At 37.4% G+C, this 17,351-nt stretch overlaps 1 protein-coding gene across 3 annotated transcripts in view; it reads left to right on the top strand.

Annotated features, from left to right (window-relative positions):
- The first annotated feature begins 6,745 nt into the window (after positions 1–6,745).
- The window catches only part of Arhgap32 (Rho GTPase activating protein 32), a 337,222-nt gene continuing 326,616 nt past the window's right edge, over positions 6,746–17,351 (top strand). For all 3 annotated transcript variants that reach the window (XM_023701443.1, XM_023701444.1, XM_023701442.1), the window contains exon 1: positions 6,746–6,802. The gene's annotated coding sequence lies outside the window, so the exon portion shown is untranslated. The remainder of the gene's footprint in view (positions 6,803–17,351) is intronic.

Raw genomic sequence — 17,351 nt, 5'->3', positions numbered from 1 at the left:
GTTTTGCAGGATATTTCAGTCTGGGTTGTATTGTGCTGTCTTGGAGGACTTGAAATACTTCACTCCATGCTCTTTTTTTTTTTTTTTTTTTTTTTTTTGCAGAACCAGGGATTGAACTCAGGTCCTTGCGCTTGCCAGAGAAGCGCTTATTCCACTGAACCATCTCCCTGGCCCCTTCCATGCTCTTCTTGACTTGATGGTGTGTAAGCAGAAGTCTGCTGTTATTCTGATGAGTTTTCCTTTAAATATGATGTTTCTTTTCTCTAGTGGCTTTTACTATGTTGTTCTTGTGCTGAGTTTCTGGGATCTTGATTATTATATGTCTGGATGTAGTTTTAATTGGGTTGATATTATTTGTAGTTCTTTATGCCTCGGTTATCTGAATGTCAGAATGTTTTCCCATATTTGGAAAGTTTTCTGCTATTACTTCTCCCCATATTCTTTTTTATGTTCATGTTGCCCCCTCCTCTCTCATTGATGCATATTATTAGTCTTATGTTGTGTATCTTTGTATTGTCTTCCAGCTGTTGGATTATTATTTCCTGGATCCTGTTTCTTCTTAAGAGTTCTTTCCTTACCTGTTCACTAGCTGCAGTGATGTCTTCATGGTTTGAATGTCCGTCTTCACTTTCATTCAAATGGTTTTGCCGACTTCAGTGGAGTTTTAAATTTATTGTATGTCTCTTTGTATTTGCTTCATACATTCTGTTTCTTTCCTATATTGGTCATTCAAGTTTTCCATCATTTTTGTATTTTTCTCTATTTTTTCTTAATCAGTGTCTTGTTTAGGAACATTTAATAATTCTTTCATTATAGTTATTTCTTTTTTTACCTGTGAGATTTTTTTCTGAACTGATTTTCTCTATACCCTTCTGAAGTTGGTTCTTTACTGCAGTTGCTATTATTTCAAATTTCAGGTGTGACTTCCAGTTTCTTCTATGCTGATATTTCTTGGGTTTGTTCTGGGTGTGCTTGGGGTTGTATTTTACTTCTTGTTGTCTTTTGCTATTTCAGAGAGATCTCTTTATTTTGAGTTCTGTGATTTTTTTTTCTTTTTTTGGTTTTTGTTAGTAGATAGCTGAATCACTGCAGTGAGAGCCTCTCTGTAAAAAGTCTTGTATAGGTATTTCTGCTATCTTAGAGATTCTTGTTTTGTGTGTGTTCCAAGATTTTGCCTTGTTTGTTGATTGAGAGTGAGACGTTGGTTTCTATTTGGCACTGTCCTCCATACATCTGTGTAGGGTTTGGTGAGGTTATTACTCAAGAACTTCCGGATTTTATTACCCAAGACAGTATTTGTAGCTAAGGCAGATATGTTTTCCTATTTATAGTAGTACAATTAGCAATACGAATAACAGCTAGCGAAATTTACTAATTGGCAAACTTCTGTAACTAATGGATTTGTACTTTATACCATATGAGCAAACGTTATTGCTACATAACAAAGCAGATCATAAATAGGGAATTTGTACTTAAATTAGTTCTCCTGGGTTCTGTCTGGGCACCTCTCCTTCGTGCACCTGGAGTCTTCCAGGCAGAGTAGCTCACCCCAGTTACCTGCTGCCACCTCTGCAGTGAGGATGCTCCTGTAGGTGTGGGCCTCAGTCTGGGCTCAGCTGGGCACTGCAGTGCACCTCAGTTCACTGGGTTTAGATTTACAGAGTTCACACTTGACTGGCCAGACCTTTCAGCTGAGCCTCCTCCAAGTGGACTGCTGGGCCCTGCTGGCTGCTGGTCCTGCGACTCCTTCCCGGTACTGGCTTTCTTTTGCACCATTTAGTGTTGGGCATTGTTCCCAGAAATCCATAAATATTGTCAAATAAATGAGTGAAATAACCCATAGGAAACATGTTTTTTGTTTTTTTTTTTTGTGTGTGAGAAAGTAGAACTAGTGGCATTTGTAGTACTCTTCCTAAAATTTGGGGGAGTCGTTTTCCCAATGTGTTCAATAAAACTCTAGTAAACATATCTCCTTAGGAGGACACCATTAGTACAATGTTTGATTTGAAGATGTGATATCTAGTTACATTCTTTTTGTACTAGCCAGTAATCAAATTGGGCCCATAGTGGCTTTATTCACATCTCTTGTCCTTGGAAACAGCCTTTGGAAAAAAGCTAGTTATATTTTGTATTGTTTCCTGTCTTACCCATGATAAGTAAAAGATGTTTGTATTTGCAATTAATGTACTCTTTACCATTAACTAATGAACATGCTTTATAGTTCTTTCTGGCCAGGGTGATAGCTCAGTGGAATAAGTGTTTGCCTGGCAAGCACAGGTCCTAAGTTTGATCCCTAGTACCTCCCTCCCCCAAAAATAAATAAATAAAAATAAAAAAAATCTATCTATCTATCTATCTACCTACCTACCTACCTACCTACCTACCTATTTATAGTTGTTTCTCATCAATCATTCATTTGTGCCTATTTTTTCCTTCCTCCTCTGTTTTTTCTTTCTTTTTGAGACATGGTCTCTCTATGTAGTCCAGGTTGGCACTGAGCTTTTTATCCTCTTGTCTTAACCTGCTGAATGCTAGGGTTACATGGATGTATCACAGTTTTCAGTTTATATATATCTTTTCCTGTAAGTTCAGGTGACTCTTTATGACCAGTGATCAGTGCTATAAGTTTATTTATAGATTAACATATATTGCAGAAATTGAGATCCTTTTGTGAACAGGGGAAATTAGAGTCATGGGATTAAATCTGTGACTTCATTTACAACTTTTTCTTGGTGAATGATAAGGGAAAGGGTGGGATACATTAATGTAGTTATAAAAAAGTAACTGACTTTCTAATAACTTCAAAATATACCCATGTATATATCTTAATATTTATCAAAAATTTTAACAAAATCTTAATTAGTTGATACTTGGAGAAATTCATTCTTCATACTTGTGTGAAAAATTTAGCATGTTCAGTCTTTAGTGTTGGTTTATCAGCTACTTTTTATGAAAAGTAACAGTTTACTATCAAACGTTCTTTGACCATTTTATGTCTCTGTCTTAAATGTGTAGATAGGTCTCCAGGAGTCTATTATCTCAGACCAGTTCCTTAAGAGGTGGCAATGTGTGTGTGGGGTTGAGTGGGGGACTTAATTTTGGAAGAGTTTGGCATTGTAGGAAGGTTATTGAAATAGTGGTAGCTAGAAGCTGGAAAGGGATTCACGGGGACAAGGTTCATAGTGTAACAGATGAGCAACCTTTTAGACTCAGTGTAAGGAGGCAAGAGAATAGAATCAAATCCAGGATCTGAAGGCATCAAATGGTCTTTATCTGGTAGAGGTGACAATCCTTAAATGGCTCACAGATTTTAAAAATTACCTTGATGTTTAATTCAGCTTTAGCTTTAAAGTCTGTACTGTGATGCACATTTACTTGGTTTAGATTTTAATGTGACAATTGGCTAAGAGAAAAAACAAAATAATATGGAATAGAGAATATACTTGACAAAATGCAATAAAACTGTCGAATGACCATTTAGTGAATTGACTATACCCTTTAAAAAGGTAACAGAGGTAGGTTATAGCGTATGGGTAGAGTGTTTTCCCAGCATACACAAGTTCTCATCTTTGATACCAGCTCCACAAAACTAAAGAAAATAAAAATTACTATGAAATATATTAAATTACTATTTTAGGCAAACATAAGACTGATGAACTGTACACTTCATTAAAATAGGTAAGTTATACAAGGAAAAAATAAAGAGGAAGGTTAGAGGATATGAAAAATACTGGCTTACAGCATTAGTCTCACCTGTTGAGAGGAAAATTTGTCACAGAAGAGGAGCAAATTTTTATAGAGGATACTATTGGACCTCTGTATCTGAGGGTTGCCTCTTGGTGAATTCAGTCAACTGTGGATCTAAAGCTGTTTGAAAGAAAAAATTGCTTTTGTACTGAACATGTTCCAGACTTTTTTCTATTTCTTTATTTCATATACAATAAACAGCTACTTATAAAGCATTTATATTGTATGAGGTATAAGTGATAGAGAATGTGTGTTGGCTTGATTGTCCAGAGTGTCCATGGGTTTTTTGTATTCATGGGAGTCCTGGAACCAGCTCATCATGTGTGTTGAGAAAAGCTGTACATAGTTTTATGAAATGATCCATGTTAAGTTAATTTAGGAGGAAAAATGGGTCAGAAAAGTAGAGGCAAACTGGGAATTGTTTATTTAAAAAAATTGAGGATTTAATTATTTGTTCATTTTTAACTTATTAGATCTAAGGACTATTTTAGAAACTTTACTCAACTCTTCTGTAATTTTTTTCTTTAAAGATTAAAATTGAACTCTGAAAGGGGAGTAGTCTGGCCACTGATATGTACCTGTTAGCTCAACTTTTACATTTTCTTCCTGTGCTAGATGGTGTAAAAAATGCTTTGGAAAAACAGCTGCCAAAATTGTACCACAGAAAATTTCTCAGTATCACAACATACATACATGTGAATTGTTAAATAGACTCAATATTAGCAGACATGTCAGGTATGTATCATAGCAATGGCAGGATCTGCAGGGTCCTCTGTTAGGTCCACACTTTTTTTTCCCTTTCTGATAGAGTTCCAATTTTAGAGCAGAAGTGTGTCTAGCTAAAACCTTTATATCGTATTTCCCTGATTGTACAACCAACTCTTATACTAAGTTTTGCTCTAAAAGAAACAATAGAGCTTGCTTTTGAGGGTTATTTTTTTCATGTACAACAATCTACATTTATTCATATGTAACCATCTACATTTATTTATTTATTCATGTACAAAACTTACATTTATTCATGTGCAAAAGTCTATACTTACTCAAATATAGTCATGTCATCTTCTTCTGAAACAACTGTCCAAACCCTGACAACTCTCCAAACAGTATTCCAAAACCCCTGAATTCTAGCCTGAATTTCTTGTGACTCCTTTTCCACTGGTCCCAGTTTCTCATGTCCAGCCATGAGAGTTCTCTTTAGTTTTTGTCCCTAGAGACTGCTATAGGGTCATCTGTATTGGTTGAGGGCCGGACTCTTCACTATTCTTTACACTAATGTTCGTGGTGAAATTGTTTTGTTTCTTTTTTCTTTTTTTTTCTTCTATAATTAGGACAGGGTCTACAGGGTCTCACTACATAGATCAGACTCCTAGTGATCCGCCTGTGTTCAGCCTCCCAAGAGCTGGGATTACAGGCGGGCGCCAGCACGCCCAGTCTCAGTCTCAGGGCATGTGGGGGATTAAGCCCCAGCCGCTGCACTCTGCCTAAGCAGCCACTTTAGTTCACTGAGCTATCAGACTGGCCCTGTTTTCTTTTTTAAAAAAATATTCATGTGTGATAGATAAAGCAAAAGTGAAAAGATCATATATATATGGCTCTGACTTCACGAAGTGAACACATCTGTGTAACTCAGTATTTGATTAGGATCAAAGGAAGCTTTTCGGTTGCCTTTGTGGGTTTAATTTATAGACTTCTAACATATAGATTAGTATTTGCCTGTGTCTATATGTATGGTATTGTACAGCATCCACACTTTTGTATTTGGTTTCTTTTGCTCAGCAGTCTGTAAGAATTATATTGTTATATATAACTATATAGTATTGACACTGCTCTATAGTATTCTATTATGTGAATACAGTATATCCAAAGTTATCTACTGTTGGTGGATAGTTTGTTTCCAGTTTTTGGTGGTTACATGTCTTTGGTAAACATGTAAACATTCTGTTGTATATATATTTTGGAGTGGAATTTCTGGATTATGCTTTCTGCTGGTGTTTTTAACCTAGTCTCATTCTGGTGGGTATATTTTGTGAAGGTAGCAGGCATGTCTTTTGTCCATGTTTCTGTTGAGTTGGTTGTCATTTGTAAATGTTAATAGTTATTTTCCGTACTTTTTTTTAGTGCCGGGGATGGTTTGGACTCAGGGTTTCACACGTTAGGTAAGCACTCTACCATTGAGTTGAATTACACATCCAGCTCTGGATTCTAATTTTTCTCAAATATTTGCATTATGAACTTACTTTCCTACTCTCTGGAGTACTCTTCACTAAGTAATTTTTGCAACCTAGATCTAATAATAGTCTGTTACGATTTCCTTTATGGTCATTGTTTTCTGTATACTTTAAAAAGTCTTTGCAGCTCCTCACCCAGGGCATGCTGAGAGGGCGGTTGAGACTAGATATGGTGGCGCACGCCTGTAATCCCAGAGTTTGGGAGGCTGAAAACAGGAGGATCACTATGAGTCCGATCTGTTTAGTGAGACCCTGTAGACCCTGTACTACATACATAAAAAGAAATTCTTTGCATACTCTTACGTCGTAAAGATGGTCTTTTTTAGTGTCTGCTATACAAGTGTCATTGTTTTTAAATCTGCATTCTTTCTGGAATTGTTTTTAGTGTAGGCTGTGAGATGAGGGTCACAATACATTTTTTCTACCAGATGGGTTATCTAATTGAGTCAGCACCAGTTATTAGAAAGATTGTCCTTTCTTCATTTTACTGCAGTGTCAGCTTTGTTGTAAATCAGATGACCAAATATGTGTGGATTGTTTCTATACTCTGTTTTATTCTGTTTATTAGTTTTTCTGCCTATTTCCTAATGCTACATTATTTCACTTATTATAGGTTAATGCCAGTTTTTATTAAATGTTAGTGTTAAGTTTTCTGTCTGTTATGCTATTTAAAAGGGCCTTAGCCCTCTTGGGGATTGTTCACTGGTTAAATGGAATTATATTCATTTTGTACACTTCTGACTTTTATAATACAATCCCTCAGCCAGCTCACTGACGTAACAGCATTAATCTACTTAGCCATCACAGAAGCCAGTTGGGGCAAGGTCTGTAACCTTTTAATAGAGTTTCAGATTTGTTGAATAAATTGAAAATAATTTCTTGATGCAGATGATACATCACATTTAAAATCAGTGTTCACTTCCAGCACAAATCACTGTAGTATGCAGTAATCAAATATTTAGTTTAAATGTGTGTATTTAGCGGGCCTGGCTCTAGCTCAGTTCTTTAAGTGGCTGCTTCCGCAAAGCTGTCAGCCTCAGCTTATTCTAGTTCGATCCCCACAACCCTCCAGCCAGCCAAAAGTGCCCTGAAGGCATTCCAGGAGAAAAAAAAAAAAAAATCCTTATTTGGGCTGGAGAGATGGCTCAGTGGTCTAAAGCACCTACTTGGAACAAGCTTGGCAAAGCACAGGGACCGCGGTTCAATCCTCCAGCACCACATGCCAGCCAGCCGCGCCCCCTGGTGGGCTGAGCTGGCCACACACACACACACACACACACACACACAATAAAAAATGTTAAAAAAATAAATAAATAAATGTGTGTATTTAATTGCACTGATCTGAATTTTCTCACGTGAGAGTGGTCAGCTGTTTGTATGACATTATGGCCAGCTCAGTAGATACACTGTTAGGGAGTTAGTGTACTTCAAAAACATGAAGCAGGAATAGTGACTGAGTCCAAAGAGAAATGAGTTATCTTTATATGACATTTGAAGGCACTGATCTTTGTTAGTAGCAGCTTGATTTTGTCACTCTGAAGTTGTTCCTTCGCAGGAACCTGCCTGCCTTCTCCTTTCCATTTCGTGTTCATTCAGTTGGGGGATATAATAAAGTTTTAAATTAAAAGTTACAGTTTATTTTGAAGCTCACCCTTTGTGACTTCTTTTCTTTGGGAAATGGAGACTAGGAAGCGTGAAGGGAAGTAGGGAGCCTTCTGGACACAGTGATCTCATATTCCAGATTACCACATGACACATGCCATCATGTGTGGTACATTATTTGAGATTCAGAATAACTTGGTGAATTAAAAAAAATATGTGATCACTAGAGCAGCTTAGAGGAACTTTTCTACTTTTTAAAACAGGAGACCAAACCATCAGATATTTGTGTTCATCTTGGCTACATGATGGCTTTTTCTCCCCTTTGAGTTAGTAAGTGGTGAGTTACAAGGCAAGGCTTCATGCTTGATGCAGAAATTTTAACTGAAAGTGAGTCAGGCATATGAACCTTTAATTATACCTATTTTAATCATGACTAACAAATAGACCATTTCATTTATGATTAATTTATGTGGATTTATACTAGAACAGTTAAAAAATCACATGAGTATAACTTACTTCAGTTAGATTAACTAACAACCTGGCACAGCCTGTTCATACAACTATATTGTGGACAGAGGTTTTTTCATTTTTCGTGTTAACAGATCTGGTAAATGTTTTCTGCCTGAAGATCTTGGAAACAGCATGTACTGAAAGTATTTATTGAATGTGTATTGTGATTTCACACACTGTGTAAGCACTGGGAATAAAAAGGTGAGCAAAGTAGCTATGATTCGTGGTGCACAGCAGTTTCCAATGAGAGATGGGTTCCTCGGGTTTATAACACATGTTGCCCTTGGTGAATTTGTTTTCTTGTAACCATATAGTACTCACCTCCCCTGAGCACAGGGGATACCTTCCTAGAGTCACAAGGATGTTCAAAGCCTGGGATAGCCCCTGACCCTGTATTTATTCTTTTTCCTATACATACATACACACATACATACATGCATACAGTAAAGTCTAACTTATGAACTAGGCCATGAGGAATTAATAACAGTGACTAAAAGTAAAAGAAACATTTTTTAATTTTTATTTTTTGAGAAACATAAGATTATGCTGTAATAGAAGTTTTGTAAATATGATCTCAGAGTCTCTATAGTACTCACTCTTCTTGTGATGATGTGAGCTGATAACAATGTCACTATGCTGAGATAAAGGGGACATGAATGAGGTAGGTACTATGATACAGCAATGTAGTGATAGGCCATGACTTAATGATTCATTAACACAAGTATTGCAACATTGTGACAGCCTATCAGGTAAGTGAGATGACTACTGAGTAAGTAATGGATGGGCAGCAGGAACTTTGGGCGATAGGAATAATTTCTGCCCTACAGTATTCTATAGAATACTATAGCAGCCTGAGATTTCATCATATAAATCAGAGCAGGGTGCAGTGTAAAATACAGGAATTTTTTATTTCTAGAAATTTCCATTTGATATTTTAGGACCATCCTTTGTAGGTAGTAATTGAAACCACGGAAAGTAAAACCATGGATATAGGAGGAGTGCTGTAGTTTTTGGTTGCTCTATAAAGATTTAAGTTTTCTAATTTATACAACATTACTTATACACTGTGTTAGTATCAAATTTTCATGTATTTTGAGTTGTTTTTCTCAACATATACTTTAGTTAATAGTGCATAACCTAGCTGAATTTAGCCTTTTACATTCTTCTGCAAATCATATTCTATGAAAATATTATGTGAGTGTTTATGAGTGCTTGTGGAAACAAAAGTATATAAAAGCCATGTGCACCGTAAGATTCTTATATATCATGCTTTCTATCTACCGGTCTTTTCATTTGTTTCGGAAAGTAGTGAGGATATGTATATTTACCTGTCCATACATTGTGGCCACATTTAGTAGCATAAATTATTTCTTTATTTATATTCATGATTGATCTACTTAATTATCACTAAGTCTCCCTTTAAGAAGCAATACAAGAAGATACTGGAGTGTAGCTCAGTGGTAAAGTGTTTGCCTACCATGAGTTCCAGCCCCAGCATTGCAAATACAAAAGCAAACCAAATAAATCAAAAGGAGAGAAGAAATGCAAGGTGGAAGCAGGAGTGGATCTCTGTTTGCCAATCTCTTCCTGCAGAGCATACCTGCTCTCATTTTATTTATGTAGTTACACTTTTACACCTTGCCAAACACCATTAAATTTGTCTGCTTTACTTTATCTCCACTCCTATTATCCTAGTTCTGATATTCTGTTTGTTCCAGTTCAGCAGCCTCTTTATTGCTCTCTTTTCCAAAACTTAATCCTATTCCAGTTAGTTCTTCCTTTTTTTTATTTTCTGTTTCCTTGTCCCTATTTTCTTCAAGACAAGGTCTTGCTATGTTACTCATGATACACCTGAAGTCCTAGCCTCAAGTGATACTCCTGCCTCAGCCTCTCCAGTAGATGGGAATTACAAGATTATGCCACTATATTAGTTGGAAATGGCTAATTTCTGCTGGTGATCATTGTTCAGCTCAGTTCAGCAAATGAATTTGAATCCAAGGATAGAAGTTGGCAGTTGAAGTATTAGGTGAAAACTTCAGCATAGGTGTCCTGAGAATAGTGTAGTTGGCAAAGACATCATCTTAATTAGTTCAGGAGAAGGTAATTAGTTGGCCATTGTTGCCTCTTAGCCAGCTTTTGGACTGTAGGTCTTAGTGGAGTTTGTGTTCTTCCATTTTGAAAGATTAGAGCGGACTTAAAGAAGCTGTTAAACCGGAGATAGATCAATTAGTCTAAGTGATAGTAAAGTTGTTAAAGATGATAAACTGTAGATGAGGAGTTTGAGTGTTTCTAACGCATGCACTGCTTCCTTTTTCCTGGTGGTGACAATACAAGTCTGAGGCATCATTATATTGGCTCCTTTGTGGTCATGGTGCTTTGTTGTTTTTAATCTTTAGTATTCATTGATGATAGTTTGGTTTTAATTTATAGTTGGGTGTGGTGGCATATGCCTGTAATCCCAGCACTCTGGGAGGGCTGGGGGGGGGGGGAGTTGGAGCCTGCATAATTTAATGGTCTAGCAAGACTCTTCCTGATGTAGTTCAGTGCAGAGGCCCTGTGTCCAGTCCCCAGTAACACACATTCAGTGTTGATCATTGGGCAAACTTCTGTAAAATGTGATTTGCTAATATTAGAGGGTTTAATAGCATTTAAATATTATGCCTAAGCACATTGATGTAGCTTTGTGTTTTCATGAATACATTTTCAAGTGTTCTGCTTATTTTTACAGATTTACCACTTTTTATGTTTAGTTCTTAGTGAAACTATTCTAAAATTTTTATGATGTAGGCTGGTGAAGAATGACTCATTTAATAGAATTGTATTTCACAGTGGAGGTTACCGGAGCATCTCGTATTTCACTGAAGGAAATTGCCAAGAAAGGAAGAGTCTTTATACAAGGAAGAGCTAAGGACATCCTGGCCAACTTCCTAACCTTGTAACTGTCACCTTTGGAGGTGTTTAGTAGCACCTCAATCAAGATAGGATTAGTTTACTTGTCCTGTGTATTAAAATTCTCTTAAATAGTACTTAAGAAATCACAACTTGCTAATTTGAAGTACTTTTTGGATTTTAGCCATATTCAAGGCTGTGTTTTAGTATTCAGTTGTAACTTTTGAACATCTGGTACTTTGATAAGTAACTCTTTAAAAGACAAAAGTAATGTAGTTCATATACTGCGGGTATATTAAATGGTGTGATTTTTCCGAATGGCAAGGTAAGTGTGTATATCAAGAACCTAGAAATGTTACTTTTGGCCTAGTGCCTGTTTTAGGATTTTGTGTGTAAAACATGCAAAAATGGTTTGGGATGTAGCTCAGTGGGAGGGTATTTGTCCAGCATGTGTCCAGCCCTGGATTCAGTCCCCAGTGTCACAGAAACAAAACATAACAACAAAAACCAAAAAACCCCAAAACGAACAAACAAACAAAAAAACAAAACCCACTTCACTATAAGACATAGTTTTATGTAGGTAGGAGTTCAGATAATTCTGATTTGCTGTGTATTTTTCTGTCTTTTCTACATTTTTGGCAATGAATAAACATAGTTGTTATACACAGAAAGTGCAGTGTTTTTTTTTTTGGGGGGGTGGAGGGTGGGGGAAGGGAGTGTTGGGGATTGAGCCCAGGGCCTCTCACATGGTAAGCATAAACTCAGTCACCTAGCTGCACCCCTACCCTCAAGTTATTTATTTATTTTTTTATTTATTCCCCCAAATCATGGGTAGTATCTAGAGTCAGGAATACCTTTATTTAGATCCTGGCTTTAACACTTACTGGCAATGTGATTTTGGAGAGATTGCTTTGATTTTGTCACAGGATTTTTGGGCAGATTAAATAAAATAGGATATATGCAACATAGTTAATTTCATGCCATCTTGGATGTGTGTATAATTTAAAACTCTTAAAAATAGATGAAAAACACAATGAGACTCCTTAAAAGAAAGAACAAATGTAGTGCAAAATTAGATTGATTGAAAGTTCTATTACACGATCATTTCAGAAATAATTCTGTTAAGAGCAGAAAGTGAGACTTCGTTACAGCAAAACAAAGAAAGCAGTGTGTTTTCACTTTGGATATTGGGGGGCGGGGGAGGGAATGAAGCCTGACTGTTCCGTAGGAGCCAGTTGTTAGCAGTTAACATGTTTTTCTAACTGTAGTTAAGAAACTCCTCAGGTTTAATCTAATTTTTAAAGTTGTATTGTTGGTAAAAGTGCTGCCTTTATTTATTATGGCCATCAATATTAAGAAGTGTAAGTATTCAGGGTTTCAGGATAATGAGTCTTATAGTAGTCATTCAGTGTATAAAGTGAGATATCTTCATTAATCTCAGAGGTTGTATTTCTTTTTTTTTTAAATTTTTTTTGGGGGGTTGGGAAGTTACTGAGCCTCACTCAGGACCTTGCACTTGCCAGGCAGACGCTGCACTGCTGAGCTATGTATATCCCCAGCCCTCAGAGGTTGTATTTCACTGGCATAAGACAGGGGAAACTGACACCAAAATTCTCAGAGCAGTTAATGATTACTTCCTCCTCTTCTTGCCCCTCTCCCTCCTGCAGGCTCTTTCCATCCTTTTTCTCCTCCTCCTCCTCCTCCTCCTCCTCCTCCTCTGTAACCTTTCCCCATTTTCCTCATGGTACTGGGGTTTAAACCTAGAGATTTTGCATTGAGTTACAACCCCAGCCCGTTTTTCATTTTTTTATTTTGAGACAGTGTCAATGAGTTCCCCAAGTGGGAATAAAACTTGTGATCCTCCTGCCTTAGCCTCCCAGAATGCTGTGATTACCTGCCTGGTTTATATCTTAACATACATTTAGTACAAGTAGAATAGAACATACAGAAATTGCTTTTACCCTGTTTTGCAGAGGAAGTATCACATGCTTTAATGAGGACCATTGATTGATATCAAACATCTGGTTAAGTGGCAAAGTAGGAATCTAATTCTGGCTGTCTCAGACTTCAGAGCACTGGTATTGTTACCAGTAGGTGTTAAAAGGAACTTCTTAAAACATGGTTAGGTACTGGATAGCAAATGTTTCTGTTATGCCACTTATTTCCTTATTTAGTCATTTTCTTGAATGAGTAACTTGGGTCTCGTTTATGGCTATCATTCTTCTTATAGTCTTTCTGTTGAATTGTAGTCCTTTGAGAATGCACGCACTGAAAAATAACTTGGATAGATTTTCCTGTGGTAGAAGGTGAGTCTTTGAGAAACCACTTTCCTCGTGTGACTGAGTCAGCATCAGCTTCTCAGTTTAGGTGACCTGGCATCAGGGCTTCTTCTTGTAAGGATCTGCTGGTGGCAGAAATCTTGATCTTGCTTTTCTTCTTATTTATTTATCTATTTTTATTAATTTTAATGAGAAAGAAATAGCAATGAGACAGTATCAAAACAGGGTAGTAGGACAGTTTCAATAATTAATACATTGCATATAGTTGTCTTCCTAGTAATTATCCACAGTACAAGATGCAGACATGATCTCTTGTCTAAATACTATTAGTACAAATCTTTCTTATTGAATTAAGAGAAAGTAGCTGTATATCTATCCTATTTTGTATATACATACACACATTTTTTCACTACAAAATGGTCTTTCATTTATATCCCCCTTTTTTGTTTTGTTTTGTCAGAGATGGGGCTTTTCTTCTTTTTTTGCAGTACTGGAGCTCAAACCCAGAGCCTGTGTATGTGAGACAAGTGTCTCTTCCTTCCACAGAATAGCATTCTCAGCCCTAAATCTCACACTGTGTCTTTTGTAACTATGTGAGATCTCTTGCAGTTGTTCTCCTTGAGTTCCTTTCTACTCTAGTACATACGTTCTTTTTATGTTCTATGATTATTTTACCCCCATAAGCTTAAAATCTGACCTGTCTATCCAGTGATACTGTCTTTCCCTGAAACTGAATCTTCACTTTCTGATCAAAGTTGTCTTCTTCTTCTTCTTCTTCTTCTTCTTCTTCTTCTTCTTCTTCTTCTTCTTCTTCTTCTTCTTCTTCTTCTTCTTCTTTTCTTTTTATGTCAACAATGGCTTTACATTTTTAACTTGCTTTGTACATGCACTTTCTGACTGAGGATGGTTTGATTTTTGATTTTTAAGCCCAGGATGTTGAAAAGGCTACTGGTGTTCAGTAGAAACTACTTTGCATTTGCATCTTTTTCAGAGCTAGTGATGTGTAGCTTGTGTGTGCTGAGCATCCAAATGAGCTATGTAGTGGTTGTGAGAAAAGTAAAACAAGGGAAGCTCTAGTGTGCTGTGTTGCCAGCGATACTGTGTTTAGCTTTTGCATTCCATCCTGTCTGAAAATACCCATCTGTGTATATCCCTGAGGCATTCAGTACTTTGTCATACAATAGTCTTTATCTTAGGCAACTTTGCAGGTAAGTGTATTGAGCAAGTTTAAGGTAGTCAAGGCTAAACTTTTTTTAGTAGGTTAGAGTATTGTATGTGTATTTTTTGATGTAGTGGTATTTTCAACCAATGATAGGTTTATTAGGAAAAAGACCCTTTGTAAGTTGAGACTTTTATTTTTTTCTGTATGGAGGACAAGGTCTACAGGGTATACAGGGTCTCACTACATAGATCAGACTCATAGTGATTATCCTGTTATCAGCCTCTCAAGTGCTGGGATTACAGGCCTGCAGTCTTTGGGATTACACCATGCCCAGTCTCTATCACTGTTTCAGTGTGCCCCTCGGGCAGGGAAGGCACAGCTCCCCGGGGATCAAATCCCAGCCATTGTGCTCTGCCTAAGCAGGTGCTTTAGTCCACTGAGCTATCAGGCTGGCCCAGTTGAGACTTTTATAGTTGTTTGATTCATTACAGGCTATACAGAAAATTTTATGCTATTTGTAAGGAATTCTAGGGTGGTTCTCTTTTGGATATATCTTGTATGTTATGGAAACTTCTTAATGTTCTAATCTAATATATGGTATTTTCATTACCCTTGTAGTATCATTTATTATGAAAGCTGATATGAGTGACATTGTATTGTACATTTGGTTTTCTCTTCTCTTTTTCTTGTTTTGTTGAGACAGTGTCTTTTTTTTTTGGTACTGGGGACTGAACTCAGGACCCTGTGCTTGCCAGGCAAGCACTTATTCTACTGAGGTATCTCCCTGGCCCCAAGACAGTGTCTTATTATGTAACCCAGGCTTTCCTTAAACTTGCAGCAATCCTCCTGCCTCAGCCTTTGGAGTGCTGGGAGTGCAGGAGACTACCACTATGCCTGGTTTACCACTTGTTTTTCTAATTGAGCATGTCAGAGAGCTAGTGGATTTAGGAGACTCCTTGAAGGCAAAGATTATGTCTCCTTCCTTCACAATATATACAGAATTTTGTTTGTATCTAGTTGGTATATTGTAGGCATACAGTAAAGTTGGGTCCTCAAGGGTATGGCTAAGCATAAATACAGCATAGCAGGACAGAGTTTCAGATTATAGCTTACTGTGGCCTGAGTCATCAGCAGTGTCCATAGGAGTTGCAGCAAGAAGAGAAGGAGGAAGATTCAATGAGATTTTTGAAAATTTGTAAGAAACTAGTAACAGTGAAGATGATACTATTAAATACTTATATTCCAAGTACAGTTTTATGAGTTTTGCATGTATTTAGTCTGTAGAGTGCAAATAACAAGACACAACCAAAGGAGAATATCCTTGGTAGCTTTACTAAAGGTGATTTAAGTTCAAAGCACACCTTATAAAAATGTTTTGGACAGTTACTGAGGTGTTGAAAAATACTAGGATGATTTTCACTTAGAATTTGTTTTTTTTTTTTTTTTTTTTTTTTTTTTTTTTTTTTGTATTTTAGGGAAGGATCTACAGGGTGTACTAGATTGGACTCATAGTGATCTGCCTGTTTACAGCCTCCCAAGTGCTGGGATTACAGGCGTGTGCCACCGTGCCCAGCCTCAATTGCAGTCTCAACATGCCCCAAGGGTGGGGCTGGCACAGTAGGTCCCAGGATCAAGCTGTGGTTCCATCTACTCAGCTATTTGGCTGGCGCTTCGCTTAGATTTTGATTAGAGCTAAATTGAAAATATTCAATACTGTGTCATGATTTGGGGTTCTTGCAAGGGGAACAATACAACACACATTTTGTAATACTATTTTATAATGAATCACCCGAGAATCATGTAAGAAGCACAGGAAATCTGTCACAACAAAACTAAAGACTCCATCTAAGGGCCTAGATCCCAATATCTTGCATGAGTCCAGCTAACAATCTAGAGCTCATAACAGTGCCTCCCACAAGTCAAATTGGAGAATTAAAGCCCAAAACAATGTCTCATGCACCTCTGCTTCACAGATCTGTGCTGGAAAGGCCCAAGGTCAGTGGTGGAAGCTAGGAATTCTATGCCAGCGGAATGAAGGATCTATGTTAGCAAGCTGAGGAATCTGAACTGGAGCTAGGAAGCAAGGCTCAAGGTAAGCACCAGAGCACCCCCAAAAGTACCACAGACATCCTGAGCAACAGTGAGGTCCTGAGCTCCTCCAAAGTTCGTCGGGAAAGCCAACATGACAAGATCTTCCAGCTGAACAGCCCAGGAGAACTAGCAGCTTCCAACAGCTCCAGCAGCTTCTCCAAACAGCATCCCTAACAGCATTTTGGCAGCTTTTCTTATTCTGCCTTTATGCTGCTGGCAGCAGTCCTCAAGTGGGCCTCCTGCACTCAGTGCAATGCTAGTTTAATTCAGCTGGGTGTAGTAAGTTGACCACCAGTTAGAAATCCACTGTGTACTGTAATCAAAATGATGAGTGCTAAGACATAAAAACACTTCTTGGGTCTCATAAGAAGTATAAAAGACTGGAAGGTGGATTCAGAGGAATTTTAAGTTCGCACATTAGAGATGGCATGTCTAACCTAGGTAGTTAGGCTGGGTCAGAGAAGCTTTTAGAGTTTTCTCTTATTTGGAGTCTATGATTTAGTCAGCTTGGGTGTGACTAATTCTGGGGAGGCTGTTTGCTTGTTTTTATTTGCTTTTTATTAAATAGATTTAGGACTCATTTAAGTTGAAGATAGAATAAATGAGTGAAAGGAACATCTCCATTGACTCTGGGTTCCAGCTTGCTGCAAGGGCCCCCTCTCCAACACTGTGCATATTCTAAGTTGTATCTTGTTAGTATCTGTACACGTCTCCCTGTTTTGTTATTGCAAGACTTCTTATTGTCCAGTGAGTACTTTTACTAAAATTGAAACGTTGTGCTTATAAATTTTGCACTGTTTCATCATGTTAAAATTGACTTCTTTATCATGTCACATATAT

This window comes from Octodon degus, unplaced genomic scaffold, assembly GCF_000260255.1.
Source record: "Octodon degus isolate 3935 unplaced genomic scaffold, OctDeg1.0 scaffold00136, whole genome shotgun sequence".
Lineage (NCBI taxonomy): Eukaryota > Metazoa > Chordata > Mammalia > Rodentia > Octodontidae > Octodon > Octodon degus.
The sequence above is the reverse complement of the archived record's forward strand: the minus strand, read 5'-3'. Positions and strand labels throughout refer to the sequence as shown.